The following is a 22,688-nucleotide window of genomic DNA, read 5'->3' as shown; positions in this document are numbered from 1 at the left end:
CCACCTCCGTGATCTTCATTTATTGTTAGAACATTGTTTAAATAATACAGATAACACTACAGTGCATTTCAAAATCAACCACTCGCTCACCTGAGAGCATGTAAGCTGAAGAATGAGTATTATCTAGTATAAAACTCGGGATCACATATTTGAATTCAAGTTACGTTTCTTCTTCTACACATTATAACCTTAAAGCACCCACCACAGAAAGAAGCTTCCTTAGCTACGTTCCAGAGGTCCAAACAGGTAAAAAAATCAATCCCTCAGTCCTCAAATGATGGTTCCTATATGAATCTAAGCTTATGTCACCAGTCAGTTTTATTCCTGAAGCACTCATGGCACCACTATTACTTAATTTCCTTCTAGTTTTAGAGTAGTCGTGTTGGTTTTAAAGCTGCTTATTCTGCCTGTGAAGTCACTAATAGCAAAAAGTTAGCCTGAGGTCAGAGGACAAAGTCGGCTCGGTTTTACTATGAATAGCATAGTACTAGCACATTGCTGAACTTATCAAATTCACCTCATGGAGGGTCAATCTCACCTGTGCTCTGCTGACTAACCTGGGCCAGCTCCTGACTCATCATTTGCTTTCCTGTAGCTATAAGCAGCCAAGTACCCAAGTAATCTCTCCTTCTCTCCCAACCCCCAAAGTAGTCAGAGCCAATCCTCTACCATCCAACAGAAATTGTTCTTTTCTGCCAGACCAGAAGCAAAGCTTATTTTACCCTTTCAGGTAATTACTCCTCCTTCCATTAAGCCCACCACCTGTACTCAGGTCTCCACAGTGGATGAGGACTAACCATCCCCAAAAGCGACTAGAAACTGTCTTTCTCAAGTTTATTTTTTCACCTTGAATAATAAACCATGGCCCAGAACTACGCCTGAATTGCCAACAGGGTTAGTATTTGTCATAAAGAAAAACAGTGAGCACAGACATACACCCCTGACAGACAAAATGATTGCTGCCTGTGCCAAGACATCTTGTGAAGAAGCTAAAGCCAGTGTCCCTGAGCTGCCCCACAGCCAGTCTCTAGACATCCTTCCTTCCAGTCTTAGAAAAGGTACCTTCTTAAAGGTGAACTAAATTTCTTTGTATTAAGTGTGCATTTAAAAAGACATTTGATTTTCTTTATAAAGAGAAAATGCTATTCTTTTCCTAAGTGGAACTGGAGAAATTAGTAAGCAGGAGATCAGTAGTCAGAACTCTAACATGTGGTGTCAACTCTCTCTAAAGTATCTACAATACCATATTTCAACTTTAATACCTGTTCACATCTCCATTAAGCAGTATATTTGCATGCCTACTGCTCTCCTCCTGAAACAGAGGAATTTCACCATCAGGTGTTTCATTTACTCAAGTTCCAGGGTAAAGCTGCTCTTTAGACACCGCTACAGCTCATACCCAGTTAAAGATTTCAATCAGAACTAAGTCCCATTCTCGAAGACTTTATGCCAAATAAATTCTCCATTGTTAATACAGCCCCTACTGCATCAGTAATACACTTCACAGAGCGTGGCAACCTCAGAAACATCATGTACTTGTCATATGAGTTGGCTATATCAGTACTGAAATAAGAGCCACAGAGGAACCCTTGGTAGAGATGCAGTAGAAATCAATGAAGTGCTTTATACACTGAAAATCTTTGTACAATTAAAGAAACTAAGCAGCAGAAACGTAAAGTACGTGTAATAAGGTCAAGCACAAAAGCCATACTAAGATACAAAAGCTGCAAGGAATAAGGAGAACGGGAACTCAAGCCAACAAAAAAAGTACTGGACATCCTCACCACTTCATCTTGTCCCTCTAAGCTTAAATTACAAAAGATTACAGGTGTTACTTCACAGTGAAGTGCCTCTGGTTGAGGACTGGATGTTTGAAAGGCAGTACGGCTTTCGTTCTACTTTTAAAAGCCATCTATACAAGGAGATCTCTATTCTCTCTATGAGAAAAATCAAGCATTAAGAATTACCACAGTACACTCAATACCAGCTGGAAGAAAACCCCCAAAGTCTTTCCCAGCCAGTTTGATGTACAAATGAGCTCTCTTTCCCACTGTCACATCTTCTCAGGATAAACATTGGTACTGCTTGCACTTCTGCAGCCTGCTCACACCATCTGCAGAATAACCTCATACTCTTGTCCCAGTAAACATGCTCTCTGCGTGTTTCAGTCCACTTGTCATGTTAAAAGCATGTTGATTCTCGACCCCTTCAGTATCCCAAATAAATTTTGCTTTCTATTGGGAGAAAATGAAGGAAAAGGAGTCATACTCTGTAATTATACAATCTCAAGGAAGGAAAATGTAGCTTTGCTTCTTGTTGTGTCCTAAAAGCAAAGTTACCTAAATTCAACTACCAAAACCAAAAGACAGAGACACCAGAAGGCTCCTCTAGGACTACCACACACTACTTCAGCAGCAGCTGAAAACATCTGTACAAAAGCTTTTCCTGACCTTACAACAGCTTTTGTACACGTAAAAAATTCTCCTAACTTCCCTTACATATGCGGATAAGCAGGGAAAATACACTCTTCAGAACCACTGCCTTACGGAACTTGCATTAAACAGTACACTGCTGCTGCTGTCCCTCAGGAACTCAGACAGAGGACCAAGAAAGAGGACTCAATACTGGATTGGTATAAGCCCAGTGCAAGCATTCAGACATAAAGATGCTATCTGCACTTAAAGTATAACCTTAGAAATACCAACTAAAAGCACCGAAGCCTGAACTGCCCATGTTCCAGCACTGCTGGCAGGCAGAGTACCAGCATGCTGCAAAAGCATGCCTGGCCATCTACTAAGCCACTTACTGAAGTACCAGATCACTGTGCATATGCTCAGGCATGTGGATACCCATGTGTTCGGGTGCTTTCCTACTACATATGGCTGCTGGCTCACTGTCAGCACAGTGCTCTCAAGAGTGGCTTCAGAGACTCTCCACAGCCTTTGTAGACACACCCAAACCATCCGACCCTTCTTCATATTGGTCTTCTCTACCTGGGGCCACAAGAAATCACAGCAACAGGCTACAAAACATTAGTCCGTGAAGAGTGCTTTTGACTGCTGCATTCTGTTTTCCCATGCCCGCAACTCCTTTGGTGAAGTATGTTTAATCTCAGCTATAGCTAATAAGAAAACAACCCCCAAACAACCCTTCTAAGCATCAGAAGGTGGTGGTGTTCTTTACTAACAAGTAGAAAGCAAAAGGTTTGGCTTATTACCAACACCACATGCAACGTTAGCAATGTTAACCCTCACTGCAGCAGCAGTTAAGTTTAAGGCAGCGGTTAAAACAGAAGAGGGGACAGACACCTAGTACACAAAACATCAATGGCACTACTTTCAAGACCACTATTTTCTGCATCCAGCCTCATCCCGAAAGGGCACATCAAAACCCTTCAGTATAATAAAACTATGTCACAAAAAAATAATACAGGTATTAATTCATTTGCTGTTCAGTGCTTGCCAAGCCAGGTTAACATCATAAATACTGAAGCACTTTAAGACTTGGACAATAGGGGTACAAGTGGATGTGGAAAGCACAAATGCAGAAAGACAACCCAGTTAATCTCCATAATCCACCATCCTCATAGAGGAATTCTAGGCCATGGAACCAGAACTGGACACACAAATTGCTTTTCAAAAACACCTGATTATCTACTAATTATGATGTGGTAACGTTATGAGTATAGAACAGTGTCTACAGGACATCCCTGCCAAGTATTTCACAACACCTTCCTAAGAACACGATGTTCCCTTTTAACATAGGCCAACCATAGCAACCCTATATATAAAACACTACGGTTGATCTAGACAAGTGATAATTTACTTGTTCTACTGGCTACTGGTAATCTACCTGCTTTTAAACCACACTAAATACACCTTATCCCACAGTAACTTATGGGATGCGCTTATACTTTAGGCGATTAAAAAAGCTGTTCTGCAGTAAAGCACGTTTTAGTATTTGTAAAGCTGTTGGAGAAATAAGGGTGTGCCAAGAACCCAGGAAAAAGAAAATTGGTTTATCAGTCTGTATCTAAAACAAACACTTCCCGGTCATAACAAAGTCTGAGGTAAAAGAAAAATCCCTAACTCTACTTCCAGTCACTTTCCAACTTCACTCTATTCTCATACTATTGCTAAACTCCATCATAAAATTAAAAAAGGACATTATTCAAAAATGTGATTCTTCACAGACAAAATTTATTACTATAAAAATGTACTATCCTGGGAGAGGCTCAAGTAAGTGTATTTGATAAACTGAGTTGTTACATATTTCAATCTCATGACTGGGAAAAAAAAAGTGGAAGAGAGAGATTACACCAACAGCTGCCACAATATGCTGTCTCTTTAATGGCTCTCTGGAAACCCAAAAGGAGTAAGAGTAAGCTGTAAAAAGGAGGATTAGATTTTCACAGATAGCATTCATGTGTTAAAACAAATAGATGAAGCCTACAAGTAGTCCTACCAAGTGGCAAATAAACAAAAAGCCCAGCAAAACCACATAGTCTTGGGCTCATAAATGGAAGCAGAAAAGTTACTGAATCTGAAGGAAATGCACAAAAGCCAAAATCCTGCTTTCCATCCTTTCACCTTCTGGACTAGATCAAGCCAAATTACACTTCTTCACAGGGCAGGACAGACCATGCTCCTTCACTGCACACTGTTGGACATTATGCTAACTACCCAACTAAAGCATTCTCCCCTCTACCTTGAAATAAACACGTGAAACAGCGAAAACCCCACCAAAACTGAAGGATATTGCCCTTTTCTTCTACTCTAGGCCAAAGGCCTTGTCTTTTCCGTTATGTCCTACTAGCAAGGTAACCAACCTCCACAGCCCAGAACAAGGACTCTACACCTCGGGACAGTGTCCTAATCACAAAGCTAACGGCAAGCCTTGGATGAGGCAAGGACATGATCCAGTTCTCCAATGAAACTTCCTCACTTTGCAGAAGTAATGCAAGCTTCAGTAAGAAGGGGCAAAACCAAAGATCACAAGAGCACACAAACACAAGCAAGAAGGAACCTGACGTTAAAGCACAACAAAGGGGGCACCCTCCCTGACATGAATCAAATTCTAGGCCCTACTCCCTAATTTTGCACTTAAATTCCACCGTGTAAAGTGGATAAACACTGCCCAAGGCTGAGAAGATCAAGGACACACACAGATACTGAGGAACCCCAGAAGGTGTGAAAAGTTTGAGTTTCCTCAAGTTCAGTGCCCTCAAACCATCTAATATACAACACGATGCACTCGTGGAAGGGGGCCACACCATTGCGGACTTAGCTTCAGCTTGATATCCTTAAGTTTTATCAACAACCCTACGGTATCAAAACTAATCATTTGCATTAATTAGATCATCATTGTGATTCATTCAAGTTTTACCTTGACAATAGGCAAAAGCCAGCTCCAGAAGATACCCTGCTGTTTTGACAAATGATAACTAACATTAACTACCACCTCTGTGCTTAAAACAACACTGGCAACTTGAAACACTTCCTCACTATACTAAGTCAGATTTTTACTCTACTTTTGACTTGACCAGACAATCATACCGCTGGGATCATTACACAACCTCCACCTTTTCCCCTTTACTTGTAAATACATCAATGGCAGCTACTCAATCTCAGATGTACAAGACCACAAACCTCAGAGTCTTACATTTGGAAAAGAAAAACAAAGAAACCTCGCAGCCTAGAAACATAAACATGTTTCTTCAAAATCCTTCACACGCACTGTCTCAGCCAAGCTGCTGTTTCACCAGAATACAATTTCCAAGTACCAGACGACTCATACTGACCTCTCTGGAGACTTTCGGAGCTCCCGCACTGCACAGAGAAATTCCATACTCTAGCCCAACCTATTACAAAAAGTTGATTTTGAAGTGTCAGCTTGACTGTTACCATGCCGCTCATCTATTTGCATGAAACTGTACTTACATAAACTGTTTTGTAATCACGTGTGTAATAGCATGCAATTAATGTCAACAGCAGCACAACCACACCGTCCCAAGGAACAGAGTGTCCTGACAGCTACAGCCAACGCAAAAACCCACAGCACCTGTTGCCCACTCTACCTGTAGCTCACGCATCCGAGCAGCGCACTGAGATGCGGCTACTGACTGTCACACAGCTCCCCACATGAGCGAAGTCCCCCAGCCCGCTGCGTACAGCACTGTCCCTATGAGAGAGGCCACGGGCCGTGCTCACCGGGCCGGGACACGTGTGCTCCCCAAAGGTGCTCCCTACTCCCGTTCCCTCCGAACCCGGCGCTGACCTTTCTCACAGACGCAGCCGGCGGAGCGGAGCCCCGGGCAGCGCCGCGGGACCGGGCCCGCCGCCACCAGCCGCCCCACACACACCGGCCGGGGGGCGCGGCCGCCCCGCCGCGCTCTGGCTCCACACCGGCCTCACTGCCGCCGCGGGCCGGACGCGAGCAAGAGCTGACTGCCGCCCCGCTCCCTCTCCGAGGCGGGGATACCGCCGCCCCTCAGCGCCCCGGCCCGGCCCCACACGGGCGGCAAGAGAGCGGGCGTTGCAGAACCGCCCCTCACAGCCCCCCCGCTCCCGCTTGAGCTGTGTGGGGGTGTCTGTGCCTCTGGACACCTTCTCCCGGCCCGACATGCGCTGGGCCGTGCCACCCGCTCCGCGCGGCCCGGCCCGAGGCGGGAGCCCAAAGCCGGTGCCCCGCTCGCTCCGAGGTGTGTGTGTGTGGGTGCCAGAGCCGCCCCCCGCCCCGCAGCGAGCCCCAGCGCCCCCTCCACGGCGATTCCGTGAGGAAGGGGACACGGCGCGGCAGGACCCCCCCGCGCCCCGCCCTGCCGGTGGCCCCGTCCTGTCTCCCCGGCAACGGGAGAGCCCCGGCGCGCGGGGGTTACGTAACCTCGGCCCAGCGGGCGGGGGAAGGAGACAGAGCCCCCTCTGTGCCCCCCCCACCCCACCGCGGCTACCGCCCGCTCCCGCCGCCACCGCCGGGGCTCCCGCGGCCTCACCCCAACGCCGGCCCATCCGCGGGGAGAGCGCCCGGCGGAACCGGACTCACCGCGCACACCGCCTCCACTCCGCGCGGCGCAGCCCGGCACCGACTTCATACAGGCAGAAACGTGACTGAGCCCGCAGAGCCCGCCCCGCCCGCGCGGCCATTGGCCGCGGCCGCGTGACGCGCGCGGGGGACGTGGGCGGGGGCGGGCCGCGCGCCTCCCCCATTGGCGGGGCCGGGCGCCGCTCACTTTACATAAGCCTCACGTGTGGCACCATGTTTCCACCGACAGCCACGATCGCCTCCGAGCCCGCCCCGCCCCTCCCGTCCCTTTCCCTTCCCTTCCCCCGCCGCGGACTCTTCACCGCACCGCCAACCACCGGGGCACTCACCGCCGCGCCGCGCTGCCTCCCGCCGCGCTCCGCTCTGCCGCCGGGCCTCAGGGCCGCCGAGGGCAGAGGTTACCTCACGCCTCAGGGAAGCGGCTCCGCCCCGCCCACGAGGAGCCGCCCGTGACGTCAGCGCGCGCGCCCGCCAGGCCGGCGCGCGGGCGGCCGTTGGTGGCCGTTGGCGGGCGGGCCGCGCGCACGGCTGCTCTGAGGAGGGGGAAGCGGAAGGGCGCGAAGTGGGTGGACCCCGCAGCGCCGACCGGGTCTCCTCAACGGAGAAAGGGCGGGCGAGGGGCGGCCGGGACCCTGCCGAGCACGATCCGAGGAGGGCAGGAAGCGCTCCCCGCCCTCCCGGCAGGAAAAGGCCGCTCTGGGGAGGGGCTCCCGAGCGCCGCCGCTGTCAGGCCTGGCGAGAGCTCGAGGTGCGGGCAGAGGGAAGGCGGCCCCGCTGAGAGGATGCCGAGGCGCTGGCTGCGGTGTGGAGGCAGCAGCTGGAGCCTGCGGAGAGTGCCCTGCCCGCGGCTCGGTACGCTTACATAAGGGAGAGGCGTCCGTATCCCGTTTCCTGGTGTTGCCGCCCGTGCACGCCCTGAAGTTTCGAAACTGACCCCGTGTGGTGATCAGAGGTTGCCGGGTCACAAGCCAAAGGGCAGGACAGGCGAGCGTAGAGCTTCACCTTTGTCCGGCACCGTCAGGTAGCATCAGTTTGAATAACTTCAGAAATGGTTAAACATAAAGAATTTCCGAGGCATTCGAGGTATGTACTGTTCTCTTACAGAAAAACCAGTGCCTGTTGGGTTAATTGTCCTATTACTTTCCCTTCCAAATGTATAAAAAACCAGGTTTTCATGTTGAGGGAGGAAAAAAAATCCCTCTTCTGTTCAGGCAAAACATTCAAAGGGTACTGACGTTTCCCATTTTACAGCAAAATAAATACATAAATAAATCATCTGTGATGTTGGTCACAGAGGTTTTTACTCAGGCTTTTCTGCCATCCTAGGTTGTGGTGGGAGGGAACCTCGGTGCTGAGTTGCTGCAATCCAGCAGTGAGATTGCCCACTGTTAAACAGTTCAGTGTGTTCAGTGGCACTGTTCTAGTCTCCACATCTTCCAAGGCTAAGCAGAGCAATCCGTAGCTGGGAAATTAATGGCAACTTATGTTAAATGTTCCTGTGCAAGGAAGGAACAGAAGACATGCCAAAGCTCTGTCAGTCTTGCTGTGAATACGGCTGTTTGGCATAACAGCATTTTTACACGTACTACATATGTGCCACTGCTCCACAGGATGTAACACAGTGGAGAGCCATCATGGCTTCCACTGTTTATCTGCAAAATGAGGTTAATGCCGCTTCCCTCCCTCACTGTGGTGTTAGGGATAAGTCCATTAGGTACATAGATATTTAAGCTATGAGTGTTACAGAAACAGCCTGTGAGTAAACTACTGTGGAGTATTTAAGTCCTGGAGAGGAAAGAGGGTGGGCAGTGGAAGCATTAGGACCAGATGCTGCAACTGGATTTATTGCGATGCACAAGTCAGCTTACCAGGATCCCAGTCTAAGTTTGTACTCCTCTGAGGCATCTATTTTAAAAGCTAATCCCAATTAGATATTCTCAGTATAGTTTGGTCAACTTGCTGTTGCTGTTAGGACTTCACATCCAAAATTCCGTTGTCTTTTCTGTTTTAAATTCTCTGCTTTAGGGTTGGTGGGATGTACAATAACATTCTTGGTTTTCGTTGGATGTTGTTTTTCATGTTAGGTGCCAGAAAAACCCATCTGGCTGTGTGCTAAGGTCTATACCTCTTACCACAGATTTGAAGTAAGGCACTTCAACCAAGGCAAAACTTTGAGTGTTCCCCCCTCCCATCAGAGTGCATGAGGAGCTGGAGGCAAACTATGGCACTGCACTAGAGCTGAATGAGTTTCCAGAACAAACAGAACAGGAGACACATTCATCATCACTGTAGTGGAGTGTGCCAGTTGTAGCAGGCAAACAGTAATCACCACCACCAGAAACAGACAGTACCTTTTCCATTCTAATAACTACCAGACGCATTATTTGAGTTCTGCTTATTTTGAAGGGATACTAAAAAGTTATTTTGGTAGAACTTACAGGAATAATTTTTTGGTTCTGTTCCTGCTACCTTTTATTGTTTATAGCTTTCTATTTAATAGACCCAAAATCGGGGTAGATGGTTGTACTCGAAATATGATTTGCACGTCTTGAACCAGTTCAGTCCAAACTTTTCTGTTGTGACAGTTTTCTGAAAGTTGTGGTCATGTATACATACCAGTTATTCCAGGCAACAGCAATAATGAAATGGCAAGAGGGCAGGCACATAGCTTCTAGAGGAGTGAATGTTACTACTGATCCAATGCCTCTGCTAAGAAACAAAGCAAAGGAAGGTGGTTGCAAAACACTACAGGACAAAATTGTTTTGATTTGAGGTCAGTTTATCTAATAAGTAACTATAACATAAGGGGTTTAATAGCAGAATGAGTAAAATATGTTTGTGTGGGTATACGCAAGGAGTTTTAAAGAACAAAAACATTAAGAAGATGGTTGTGGGTTTTTTCCAGCTTTGATTCTGTTTTTGTATTCAACTCTCAGCATGGTGAGAACAAATCATTCACATATAAGGCAAGCCCTTTACAATACATCTGTTTCACCATGTAACATACCACATCTCACACTGACATTCCTCCAAAGTGGCTTTTGGTTGGCGAGGCAGGGCACTGTCATGCTTTGAATTCTACCTAGCTCCCTCATTCCGTTTCACAAGGCAAATACTAGTGTCGATGAAACACCGTGGAAGAGAGCAGGCCTTCTTCACTAGGGCCTATCCATAAGCAGGCAGGTTTGGGCCTTGCAGTTTTAACTGCACAACTAGCATTGCCTCAACTGCACTGCTAATATGTAGTTTCCATATGCTATTGAATCTCTTCCTTGCCTAGCTTTTTTTCCAGCATAGTAGCTTTCTAAAATCACAAAAGATGAATTGGTAGAACTAGGCCTTTTTGCTAGTTTTGCTTAACAAAAGTATTTCAGACAGTTCTTATAAGAAGCAACATATTGACTGTATCAAATTTTTAGGTGTCATGATTTAACCCCAGCCAGTAACTAAGCACCATGCAAGCTACTCAGTCACTCCGCCCTGGGATGGGCAAGAGAATCGAGAGAGTAGAAGTGAGAAAACCCATAGGCAGAGATAAAGACAGTTTGATAGGTAAAGCAAAAGCTACACACAAGCAAAACAAAACAATGAATTCATTCACTACTGCTCATCGGCAGGCTGGGAAGTTCAGCCATCTCTCAGCCAGCAGGGCCCCATCATGTGTAACGATTGCTTGGGAAGGCAAACACCATCATTCCAAACATCCCCCCTTTCTCCTTCTCCCAGCTTTATATGCTGAGCATGAGACATCATTTGGGATATCTCTTAAGTCCATTGGATTCAGCTGTCCCAGCTGTGTCTACCCCCCAGCTCCTTGTGCACCCCCAGCCTGCTCGCTGGTGGGGTGAGAAGTAGAAAAGGCCTTGGCTCTGTGTGAGCACTGTTCACTAAACCATCCCTATGTGATCAACACTGTTTCCAGCACAAATCCAAAACATCGCCCCATGCTAGCTTCGAAGAAAAGTAACTCTGCCTCAGCCAAAACCGGCACATTGAGGGTGGGATGGGGAGAATCGAGTCCTTCAATGTGGGGAGGAAAAAAAAAGCCACCACCATAATTTGAGACTTCCTAAAAGTGCCTGAGGATTGCTTGCTTGGGTTCACTACTGTTGAAGAAATAGGGCTCATCTTGTTCTAGTAACTATGCTTCCCTATCGACTTGTCCACTCACAGTAGTTACCCATTTTCAGTTATACCACAGCACTGATGGAACTGTATATTGTTAAAAAAAAAGAAAAAAAAAAAGAAAAAAGTCAATATTCTGCAGCTGGAGCCCACGTTTAATTCTTCATTTCCTAAGTCTAATTAATCATCATTTACCGTGACACTTACAGTCATTGATTGTTGCAAAGATCCGGAAAGGCTTTTTTGCTAATGAGCAAAAGGCGTCACTGTTACTCTCTATACTGACAAAGGATGAGGAAAGGAAAAAACCCACTTACCTCATTACCTGTGAACATATGAAAGGTTTTCCTAAAAGCATTACAAAGATTAGGAACAAACTAAAAGAAGAAAGATAGCAATATACATACAGGCTTGGAAACTCTTTGATTAAAACGTAAAGGAATGTAAGAAACATGATAAAGAGCTCCAACTCAAGCAGCAAGTTTCTGAAAAATGCTGCAGCTCACCAGCCCTTTGCAAAGGTGTATGGCTGTCCCCAGCCAGAAAATGTCTCCTAAAGACTTCTGGGGAATGTAGTTTTTCATTTTGTACCCACTCTTACTCTTTTCTAGTTAATTCAATTCAGATTCTGTGGGCAACTTCAGTGTAACTTTAAGTTCCAAATATCTTGAAAGCTGACACATAAAATAGCCCTGATTTGTTCTTTTAAAATGTCTGGAAAGATACAAATAGGAGGGGTGTGTCTCTTCACTGTAACTACATGTGCTGGTCCCCAAGTCCATTGACATGGTTTCAAAAGCAAAATACAGCTCTGAACAATCCAGGTCTGAGATCATAGAATCACAGAATGGTTTGGGTTGGAAGAGACCTTAAAGCTCATCCAGTTCCAGCCCCTTGCCATGGGCAGGGACACCTCCCACTAGACCAGGTTGCACCAAGGCCTGTCCAACCTGGCCTTGAGCACTGCCAAGGAATGTGATCCTGCTGTTCAGTGTGTATTAGCAACTCATTTTCTGCAGTCGGCCTCACAGAAGGCTGAAGAGAGCCTGAAATTGAATCCACAGTGCTGAAAAGGGGTTTTAAGCTTCCTGTATAACTGAGAGAGTGCTAGCTTTGTTATTTCGCAGTCTGCCTAAGGTGATCAAAGACCTTACACATCCACCAAAAGGAGAAGTCCTACTGGTTCCACCAAGTTAAAAATTGGAGATAATGCAACTGTCCTGTTAGCCAGATTAGGAAACTGATTTCACTAAAAACATCCCATGAAAGAAGTTTTTGGTTGGATAACACCACAATTGCAGGAGCACAAAACCCTAAACAAAACAGGATGGACGAACATGTTGTGGGTTCCACTGAATGGCTAAGGCCTATCACAAGGTTTCTGAGCTGATCTAACATTTTGCTTTCATCAAGAGGGAGGCAGTGCTACTCTTCACCCTCTCTTGACCCTTAATTTTGCCCACTCTGCTACTTACTTCTCCCCTCAGTGAGCCAGGTCAATATGTTCATCTGTCAGAAAGCTTTCCGAGTTAGTTTCCTGCCTATTAAATAACAGAATGATCCCTTGGTGAGAAAGTACGCTTTAGAGGCCACGCATGGCATGGACAGGGCATGGGAAAACCTCTTTTAAAGGCAGTTAGCAGAATAACATTTCCACAGCTTCTCATACCTAAGGCATGCTACTTTCTGGATTAAACATGGCGACACACAGCAACTGTCCTTGAGACACCTGGATTCCTCAACACACACCTAAGCAGCCAGGCCCCTGACCTGCTGCTGGGCCTATAACACTCTGCATCCCAACCCTCGACTCCACAACCATTGATTCCCATGGACGCTTTTGGTGTTGGTTTAAACTCTGTATTTACTGACCAGAGACAGTTTACTGACCTCCGTCACATTTATGATTTCCTTTTGGACTCGCCTGAGTGAAGCGTTACCAGACTCTTACAAAAATGGAATGAGAGGTAGACCTTCCTTTAAAATAAGGGCAGAGAGACAAGATCTGGGTACTTGCTTCCCCACCAGTGAGCATTTATGCAATTTAGGTTAAATAGTCACTGCACAAAATGTTGGACTGGGTCTTGGCATGGAGTTGGAGCTGGAGTCTTTCTTGTTCCTGGGTAAATTCACAGTCCTTCTGCCATGGAGTCATGCTGCTGCTCTTAGCTGCTAGGAGTCTAGAGGCACACTTCTTCCTTAATTTGTTCTCATTTTGAAGAAACATAACATTAACAGATTATAGCAGAAACATTTGTAAGAAATTGGATGGTAAGTAACAGACTAGCTAGAATCTGTTCCAAGACACCTACATCTCCTCGCATCGCAGGAGCCAGACTTAAGCCAGACAATCAGGAATTCCTTCTACTAAGAATACTAATTATAGATCATAGTTGGTGGGGAGGGAAGAACCAAATTTTAAATGAGAAAAAGCCTCTTGATAATTCTGAAGAGTATATCTTAATTAAAAACATTTCATTTTCCAATTGAGTTTCCCAATACTGTTGTGCCTCAATCAGTTTTCCAGCATTAGTTCACACATGAGCTGTTTTAACAGAATGTTGCTGCTACTGAAGTGAATGGAAGGTTGGTTTTGTTTTCAGAGGAGGGTGTATATGGCTGGCTGAGTTTGCTTCAGGAAGAGAAGCCTAATGTACCTGGCCACACTACTAGAAAACGAAGTTAGGATTTTAGTAAGCCTTTCAGACAGTACAGAATTGCCGTGTAGACTAAATAAATCACTTCAGTAAATGAAGTGTCACAGATTGTGTCCATAAAAGTAAATTTCTGATAAGCATTCAGAAATTCCTTGCTTTTAATAAACTAAAAGAAAAAGAAAAATGACAGCTCACTTTGCACCCTGTCATTAATCCACAGCACCAAGGAGTGGAGGATTGATAAAATTCGATTAGGATAACTCCCTTTGAATTAAATAGCTTTGGCAACTTACTCTAAAGAAAACAGTAACCAAAACAAAGAGGGCAGAGTCTTTTCCATCTTTGTGGATTTTCTGGTGTTGAATTGATATGATGTTAACTACAACCCTTTCCTCAGGGCAGCTCTAGGGAGACTTTCTTCACCTACCTGGTTTCCCAAGTACATAATTTTTATGTAGCTGAAGTATTCTCAGGACTTCGTCCAATCTGTCACATTTGTAAACACTCACCGAAAAATTTTAAATTATCAAGTGAATGGGGAGAGGAGGCAAAGAAGCAGACAGAATCAAAGTGAGCATATAAGCCTTATTTACATAGAAAACCACTAAAATACAGTAGTCATTATCATAATGAGACACATTCTATCCACTTGGAACATGTGATACTCTGTTAGCTGTAGGAGAACTTGGGAATTCAATGCTCCTGTTGTGTAACTACACAATAAAAGAAATTAAACAAGCAGTTTAATTCAGTCAAAAGGGAAAAGAAAAAAACCCAACCAAACCCCCAAACCTTCCATTCCTTAAAGGAGAAAGGTTAAAGGGCATAAAAGGGAAGCAGGAATTAGTAACATTAGCTTTGTGTTGCTCATTAGAGGAGAGGCTGCTGTCATCTTAAAGCACTATGCTACAGGAAAGATAAGGAAATATGTTTGAGGAAAAAAAGGGGTAGTTAGAGTGAAACAAAAAGGTTGACAGAAATCTTACCTTGCCAAAAAAGCAGAGCCATGAGATATGCCTCCTGTAGCCAATTATAAAAATGCTGTAGGGCTAATGGTTCCTTGGTGTCTGGGTAAAAAACTCAGTAAGCATCAGGATTTCTTTTGTTCTAGTGGCTCTGAAAAACATATCCAGCTGCCTCTCAGCCCTTTGATCGATCTGGGTAATTTACAATGATTATTTTGTGTCTCCAGCCCTGCTCTTTCACTGTGCATTACTAACCAGCTATTGTTGTTAATAATGCTAGTAGCTTTTACTGGCTTCGCTTAACACTGAAGAAAGCTGTTAGGGAGCTGGGAGTTAGTTAGGGAGGCTGATTCCTCTCATGCAGTAATAGCGCTCTTGTTCTTTTCGAAATGAATATAGTGCAAGGAAAACAGTGACTTGGGGCAGCTTTAGAGTACATCTGCATTGTAGGAACAGCTTATGAAGGCACATTCAAGCCAGCTTTAAAATAGTGGAAACTCCCTGACAGGTACAGAGCTGAGTGTCACTGCAGAGCCCACCCAAGTAGTTCAGTCAGCACTGAGGCATTTAGCCCACTCTGCTAGCGCATTCCTCCAGCTGGTTAGCACAGCACGTTTGGGTAGGCTGGTCTCCACTGCAGTCATTGCAGCTGGTATCCTCCTGAGTGGTGGTGCTTAACAAGTTTGCTGAAGTATTTCCTTATGTGTTCTGCTGCTCGTGTGACTACTAGATAAAGGATTATTTCCCTCTGCAGAAAAGCCTTATACCTTTACTTTGTTAGTTTGCATATGGTTCTATCTGGGGTTCACTAGCAAGAGTTACCCAGCTCCAAAAGAGTGATAAAAGCAACCTGTGGTTTGAATAAGCTTAACAGCTTGTGTTTGAACACTAGGCTCATCTACTTAAGCAACCAAAAGTAGTTGCTAAGTTTTAGCATCTCTACTCTTCTAACCTGAAGTAGTCCAAGGCATGTGTACATCTCTTCTTGCAGAACAGAAGGCAAATTTGAGCTTCAGCAGAATTCCCTCTCCCTTCCACCACAGCATATAGTAAGTTACCTACTGTGGCATTTAAGCAACTTTACCAAAACTAAAAACTGAATAACATTTAAGACCAAACCGTCAGTTTATCCTTACCTGTGAGTCAAAGAATTTACAAATTAGTCAGGCCAATTTAAGCTTTTCCTTGCCTTTACTTCTAGAAGGAACAAGATAGGTCTGAATACCAGCAGAATTTGAGGTGTTTTGGCCTAGTCGGAGAGTATGTGTGTGCTACTCTTCAAGGCACTTCAGAAAGCAAACCAAAAAAAGGGGAGTTTTTAAAATGACAGATTTGATACTTCACTGGAACCTAATAACCAACAAATTACCTTTTCTTGCCATACAGTGACTGTCTACCGAGACAACATCTCCTTCTCAAGCTCTAAAATGCAATCAAAGTGCATTGTGTCACTATGTAAAAGCTATTACCTCACTGCAAACTTTACCATTAGAGCTTGGATTCAGGTCCCTCAGAAATACAAATCAGTGCTCAAGACGAGAGACATGGTACTCTACAACATGTCATGAGGCCATTACAAGTAACCACGCCTACAATCTTGAGATGGAGCATCTTGTAATTCACACTGAGTTATTGCAAATGTCAGTTACAGAAGCCAAATCTATTTAAACAAACTCTTTCCCCAGACATGTGGTGGATTACAGTACAATGAAGTGTATAGGGAGACCATTAATAAAAAATACTTGAAAATTGCATTGTGCCCATGTAGACACAGCCATTCCTAGTGAAATCAATGTACTCCGTTGTTTCAGCTTAGGATGCCACAGCAAGTAAATTATTTAAGATCAGTCCACTACAATCAAATTGAAACAATAGAAGACATAGTATGAGGACTAGGGTACTGCACATTCAGAAAACTATGCTGCTGTTTGCATGCTGCAATAGCTTAATCTGAGATGAAGCCTTAGTTCCACTTGTATAATCAAGATTTTTGTTGTTGTTTTTGGCATCAGTGGAGCTGAGATTTTACAGTACCAAAAATATTTCACAAATAAAGTTCCAATTTTCAACTTTTGTCCTGACATGTTATAATTTCTATTATCTACTTTATCAAGAAGAGCTTTACCAAGGTGGTTATTGATATACCATAAAATGGAGAAGCAAAGGAGTAGCAGGAATTAATTTCTTAGCCCCTTGTTAAGAAAACCTTGGGTGTGAAGTCCTTAATGGCTTGGTCAAACTAGACACAAATCTCCTTATTTGCAGAACCCTGTTATCATCTCAATAATTATCATCCTCATCACAGATGATAGCTCTCCTCAGCACACCAACATTTTGTCTTTTAAAGCTTTTTTGTTTTAAATCCAGGTCATGGAACTGTTCATTCATTAGCGCTGGTGTTAATATTGTTAGTATTGCCATGTCAGTACCTGTCCGTATCTGCTGCTACAGGTGATTACATTGTGAGAGGTCAGGCATCAGGGAAGATAGAGTTGTGAAAGGACTGTTGTATCAATGCTCCTGTGGTGGAGTAAGTGGCATGTAATAGTGCTGTGCAGAGCTGGCTGAAGAACACTTTGTTCTCCCTTTAGTTCTAGTTTACTGACTTTGGTGAACCCAGTTATTAAAAGGGAAGGTAAGGAATGTTCTTAAATGAATCATGTTTGTTCTGTGACTGTCAGACTACATCTGTAACTGGTTCAGTAGCTCTGTTCAACTGGTGAGGTCATTTCCATGCAGCACATGACACCGGGAGCCTTTGTACAGACAGCTGCAGGCAACACACTTCATATTGGTTCCTGACTTAAGAGGTGTTCCAAGAAGAGATCAACAAGTACTTCTCCACATTGATGTGGTGTTTTCTGATGCTTCCAAGAGTACCGAAAAAGACCTAAAACACGTGAGAAACTTAAGAGCCTTTACTTGTAAGACAAAGGTACATTTGTATTATATACTTGGTTTTTAAACCAGAGTTGAAAGAGTTTCTTAAGGACAAATGAGACAACATAATCAGTCACCCTGAGCAACGCCAAAACAGAGAATGCCAGTATGTAGGAGGCAGCCCTGGAAGCACCAGGAGAATACAAAGTCCTTGATGGCTTAGTCAAAGTGTGCAACCATTTGTGGCTAGACGCAACTAGTCTGATTTCTTTTTTCCATAGAGAAAGAGGTGAATGTAAGAGTTAAATAAAATTACTTGAGAAATAATAGCTGTTGTAGACAAGAGAGGGAACAATATTTCATTTAGCACCATGAAACAGAGAACAGGTGGGATGAAGCAAAGAGAGAGAATGAGACAGTGCCAAAACCACAAGGAAAAATGCCATTAAGTTTAAGAATGCTTGAGAAATTTGAAGCCTAGGCTGAAGTAACTGATGTACGTGAGACAAAAAAGAGATCTGAAGAACTGTTAAAATAATTGCCAGTGTCAGAACGGCTAACCCAAGGGATGGACAACACAGTTTAATCCTGTGCAGACAAATTGTGACCATATTTGCTTTGCATTTGAGAGTAAGTCTGTTGCTGTTGGTCTACATTAGCATCATTTGTGAAACAAATTCCCTAGGACCATCAGTGGTGACTGACGGCGCCCATGCTGTCACAGCGCGATGCCGCCTGTGTTGGCTACCACAGGATGGTTACAGCTTGGCTGGCCAGATGCCTCCTGAGCCCCGTACAGACTGACCCTGGGGCACTGCACTGCTGGCTGCTAAAACCTGAACACGTGCCTCATTTTTTTCCCCTCCATTAAGGCATTTTTAAAAGCAATACCAGATTTTTTTTAAATGTTTATTTATTTAAAGGAAAACAAAGTTTAAAAGACAACCTGCTTTCTGGCACCGCACATATTTAGTGATTTAAGTATCTTGTCAACACATTTTAAGGAGGGCAAAGCAGTTCTGCAAATCTCTACTGGAAGCCCACAGATTCTGCTGTGGTCTGCAAAGAGAAAATTATCAGGAATAGAAGCTGCCAGTTTGGGTGGGTTAAGGTTTGATTTCCTCATGACTGGGTCAGACAGGAGCAGACAGGTTATATGCTGAGGGCTCCCTATATGCCTTTTTGCTGCTTTTTCACACACACACATCATATAAGTATAGTGTGTTGTACAGCTATACAAGGCTAAAGAAGAGTTCACATTGCACTTCATGTAGTAGTCATCTAACTGCCCAAAGACTACTTTTTAATAAAATCCAGACACAGGGATACCTGTAAGACAGCATTGTCTTAATGGCATCAGAAGACACTTCAGTATCCTACACGAGAGCTGATAAGTCTATGCATAGCCAACAGAAGCTCATAATGGACACAGCACCACCAAAATGCAGCAGTGTTGCTTTATACAGCCAACTTGGCTTTCTCACTCCATAGGGCTTCAAGTTCTAGGCTCAGCTGCAGAAGAACATGCAGGCTGGCATCTCAAAAATAGCATTTTCAACTGGCACTTGTATTCAGAGAACAGTGATGACTAAGTAGTCAAGAAACGCTTAAGCTGTTGAGTACAGTAAGCAAGAGTTTGGCTTTTGGTATGTTCATATACCTCTGGGGGAAGAAAAGTTACTCAAACTTTGAGACTTTTGAGTAAAACAAGGAGCTCTGAAATGAAACTATTAGTTGATCACCTGCCACAGGCAGTGTCCCAGGCCACCTAGCTGTCTCCTGGCTAGGCATTGGAGGTATCAATAGGATTTGTTTTGGTGGTAGAGGCAGGAGAGTTTGGATCAAATTAATCCTTGAGGATAGTGCTTACTGTTGTTTCACAAATGATCATTTTGTTGATCCTAAACTATAGAGGTAAGAGAAACAGTTTTAAAAAAAGCAGCAAGTGTAACACATGATTGCTAGGATGACTGCTGTGGGAGGTGGGAGGGTAAACGCAGTTCTGAGAAAAGCTAATATGGTCTTCGGGTGTTTCTTTAATACAGACAACAAAATGTTTGTGCCAGCATATACAGCATTTGGCCAGCCTTTACTTGAACCAGAACATTGACAGCTGCTCTGATCGTAAGTGATAGAACTGGCAACTGTACAGAGGTGGTCTGTCGGGATGACTGAGGAGGACACAGGCTAGTCAAACTGAAGAAAAATAGCAAACAAAAGAATAAGAACTATGCATTGTTCCCAGATAGTAACCAGGATATTAGAAAGGAGTTTCTAGCCAGCTCAGGAATGAAGTTCAGAACGAGCTTTCTAGAGGACTGAAGAGAGCCAAAAGTGCATGTGGCTATCAAATGGTGCCTGATGAGCAGGTGGAAGGATGGCAAAACTAAGCCAGACAGTTCCTAGCAATAAAAAAGATTGAACTTGTAGGAGTCTCCAAAGTGGTTTAAAAGGAGATGAAATTGTTCTTTCCCAGTGCAATCTATGCATTGTAATCACCCCATATTTCAAGGCGTCCTTTGTCTAAAAAGCTATATAAAATGGGTTTACTCTCCTAGCTCCTCAAGCACTATTAACCCTAGCATTCCTTGTGGCGTTACAGTTGCAGATGTTTGCTTTCTGCATCTTATTTCCAGTTGAACGAACTCACTGGATTCTGAGGTGAGAAAAGAAACTCCTCCCCACTGCCCTGGTCATTGGACATGGACTAGGGAGAATTTTTGGGTTTCTCTCCTCTGTAGCTTTCTTGGATCATTAGGAAGTTTAACAAAGCCTGCGTTGGTGCAGGGTGATATGATGCTAGCAACACCTTTGATCTATCTAGCTCTTTCAGTGCACTATCATTATGGCTTACTACAGGTTATATCACAGAGGCATGGTATTGGGAAATAATTCCAGGCTCCAGCTGGAGCTGGACAATGGAGCAGGTGTTTTCTAGGCTGAGAGAAAACATAACATGATGCTGTGTAGTACATTTCCTAGTAAAAAGAACAACCTGCTAGTTAGATAAGCACTAGAAGTTTAATTATCTATATTCAACAGAGTAAAGCTGCCTTATGGCTAACAGAAGGTAGAGAAGCCAGGCTTACTTGCCTTAGTAAAGCAGTTCAGCGAAGAGCTGTTAAAATATAATCAGATTGTTCAGGTGCTAAGGGAGAAGGCAAGGGTGTTATTTCTTCAGAATCATTCTAAAAGCTGCATTAAAAGTGCAATAACTCAGTGCTCTTAGTACCAGGAATTTCCCATAGTAAAATGTATTATATGTCTACCACATAGCAGTAATGGCTTTTGATGATAGCTGCCCAAAGCACAGGTGGTGTTATGAGGTAATGCTCCCCCAGCTTTGAAACATCCAGAAAAGCAAAAAAAACAGTGGTTTGGTTTTATAATAGTCATCCTCACGGCCCAGTGCTGTGTCATACAGTCTCAGTATTACCCACTTTTCTTCTCCATTTGCGGTTCTGATCATCTTTAGTCACGCAAGACATCTTTGAAATTTTAGATCTCTCAGGAGCACTTAAAAGCATCTTATTCGTTTACCTCCATGTACCTCAGGTGACAAAGCAAAGTGTATAGACAATCACTGCAAGGTTTGTTTTGTCTTTGAACTATCTTCTCTTGACTTTCCAAAGCATGTCCAAGTGCCAGAGCTCTTCACCCCACATAACTTAGTGACCCCTAAGCAGTCCTTTTGCTCCCGGAACTTCCAAATAGCAAATCTGCTATGTGAACAGCATGCAAAAATCATTTAGATTTTTTTATGTAATTACTCATTCTGCCATATCCACATTAATCTCTCCATTACACATCATTTCATTTTCATTTGGTTTTATCATTTGCTAGAATTCTTTGTAAGCTCAAAAGTCAGAAATTGGAACATTTTGTTTCAACAAACCTGAGCTAACTACGCAACCTGATTAGAAGAGTGCTAATGGAGTATTAGCCCATTGTGCTCTCTTAATTATTAGCATAAGCCTTATTTTGGCTTTGACTAGTTTCCTGTGTTTTTCCATATGACATTCATGTGCACCGATCAACCTAATTCACCCTCTCACTTAGTCCTTATTTGGTAATTCACATAGACCAGATTATGCACTGCGTAAAATCAAAGAATTGCTTTTCCCCAGCTCTATCTTACAGACTCAGAGTGCCCCAAATTTATTGCCAGGTATGCTAAGAGTTACCAAGGAAAAAAACCCTTTAGTTTTACTAAAAAAGCACTGTCATAAAAGACGACATCTTGACATTACCTGGTTTTGGTGTGTTTGAGTGGGGAGAAACGATACTGTGTCCTTTATGTGGGCCTAGTTGATTTGCAACAAAATTAGAAGAGCTGTTGGATAATGCCCCTCATGCATGAAGGTGCAGAGTGCCCCAGGAGCTACTGCGATGCTTATATATTATAAAATGTAGGTGTAGTCACTAGAAGGAAGAGAAACACAGCCTCCAACTTTTGTCCCTTCAAAGACCTTAATTACTCATTAGAATTAATGATGGTAACAATTACCATGCCCTGTTAAGCCATCACATGAGTAAGCAGCATCAGCTGTTTCAAGTTAAGGCAGAAGATGACCCTGCAAGAGAGTTTGGATCCCTCTGACAGAGAATCCTTCTTTCTTCACATTAAAAAATGTGTCCAGAGTACACCAGATTTGTAAACTAACTATCTCGTGACAATGAGTTCCCTGAGTTAACTGTGCCCTATTGATAGGAAAACATATATTACCATTAAGAAAGTTAAGGTCAAACTCACTGAAGGCATTCTCCCATCTGCTCCTCTTCACAGTTCTTTAATGGTTGTACTGCTGTCTTCCTCTTTTTGTACAGAGTTAATTATTGTTTATACAACAGAAGTGTGGGTTTTTTTCTTTTCTATTAGACTGAATATATAAAAACTCATTGTGAATTAGAAAATCTTAGTTTCCAGAAGTCTTTAGCACAACACAGAAAGGGAATGAAAGCTGAAGCTGCTTAATTGTCCTTAACTGTGTGTATTGGGAAAAGAAATGATACAAAAAGC

General features: G+C 43.8%; 1 protein-coding gene across 2 annotated transcripts in view; it reads right to left on the bottom strand.

The window, feature by feature from the left end:
- Positions 1–7,146, bottom strand: part of PER2 (period circadian regulator 2) — a 47,438-nt gene extending 40,292 nt beyond the window's left edge. For both annotated transcript variants that reach the window (XM_030494285.1, XM_030494287.1), the window contains exon 1: positions 7,042–7,146. The gene's annotated coding sequence lies outside the window, so the exon portion shown is untranslated. The remainder of the gene's footprint in view (positions 1–7,041) is intronic.
- Between the last annotated feature and the right edge of the window lie 15,542 nt (positions 7,147–22,688).

The sequence above is a fragment of the Strigops habroptila genome, chromosome 8 (genome assembly GCF_004027225.2).
Source record: "Strigops habroptila isolate Jane chromosome 8, bStrHab1.2.pri, whole genome shotgun sequence".
NCBI lineage: Eukaryota > Metazoa > Chordata > Aves > Psittaciformes > Psittacidae > Strigops > Strigops habroptila.
Note: the sequence above shows the minus strand (reverse complement) of the source record. Positions and strands in the feature narration are given on the sequence as shown.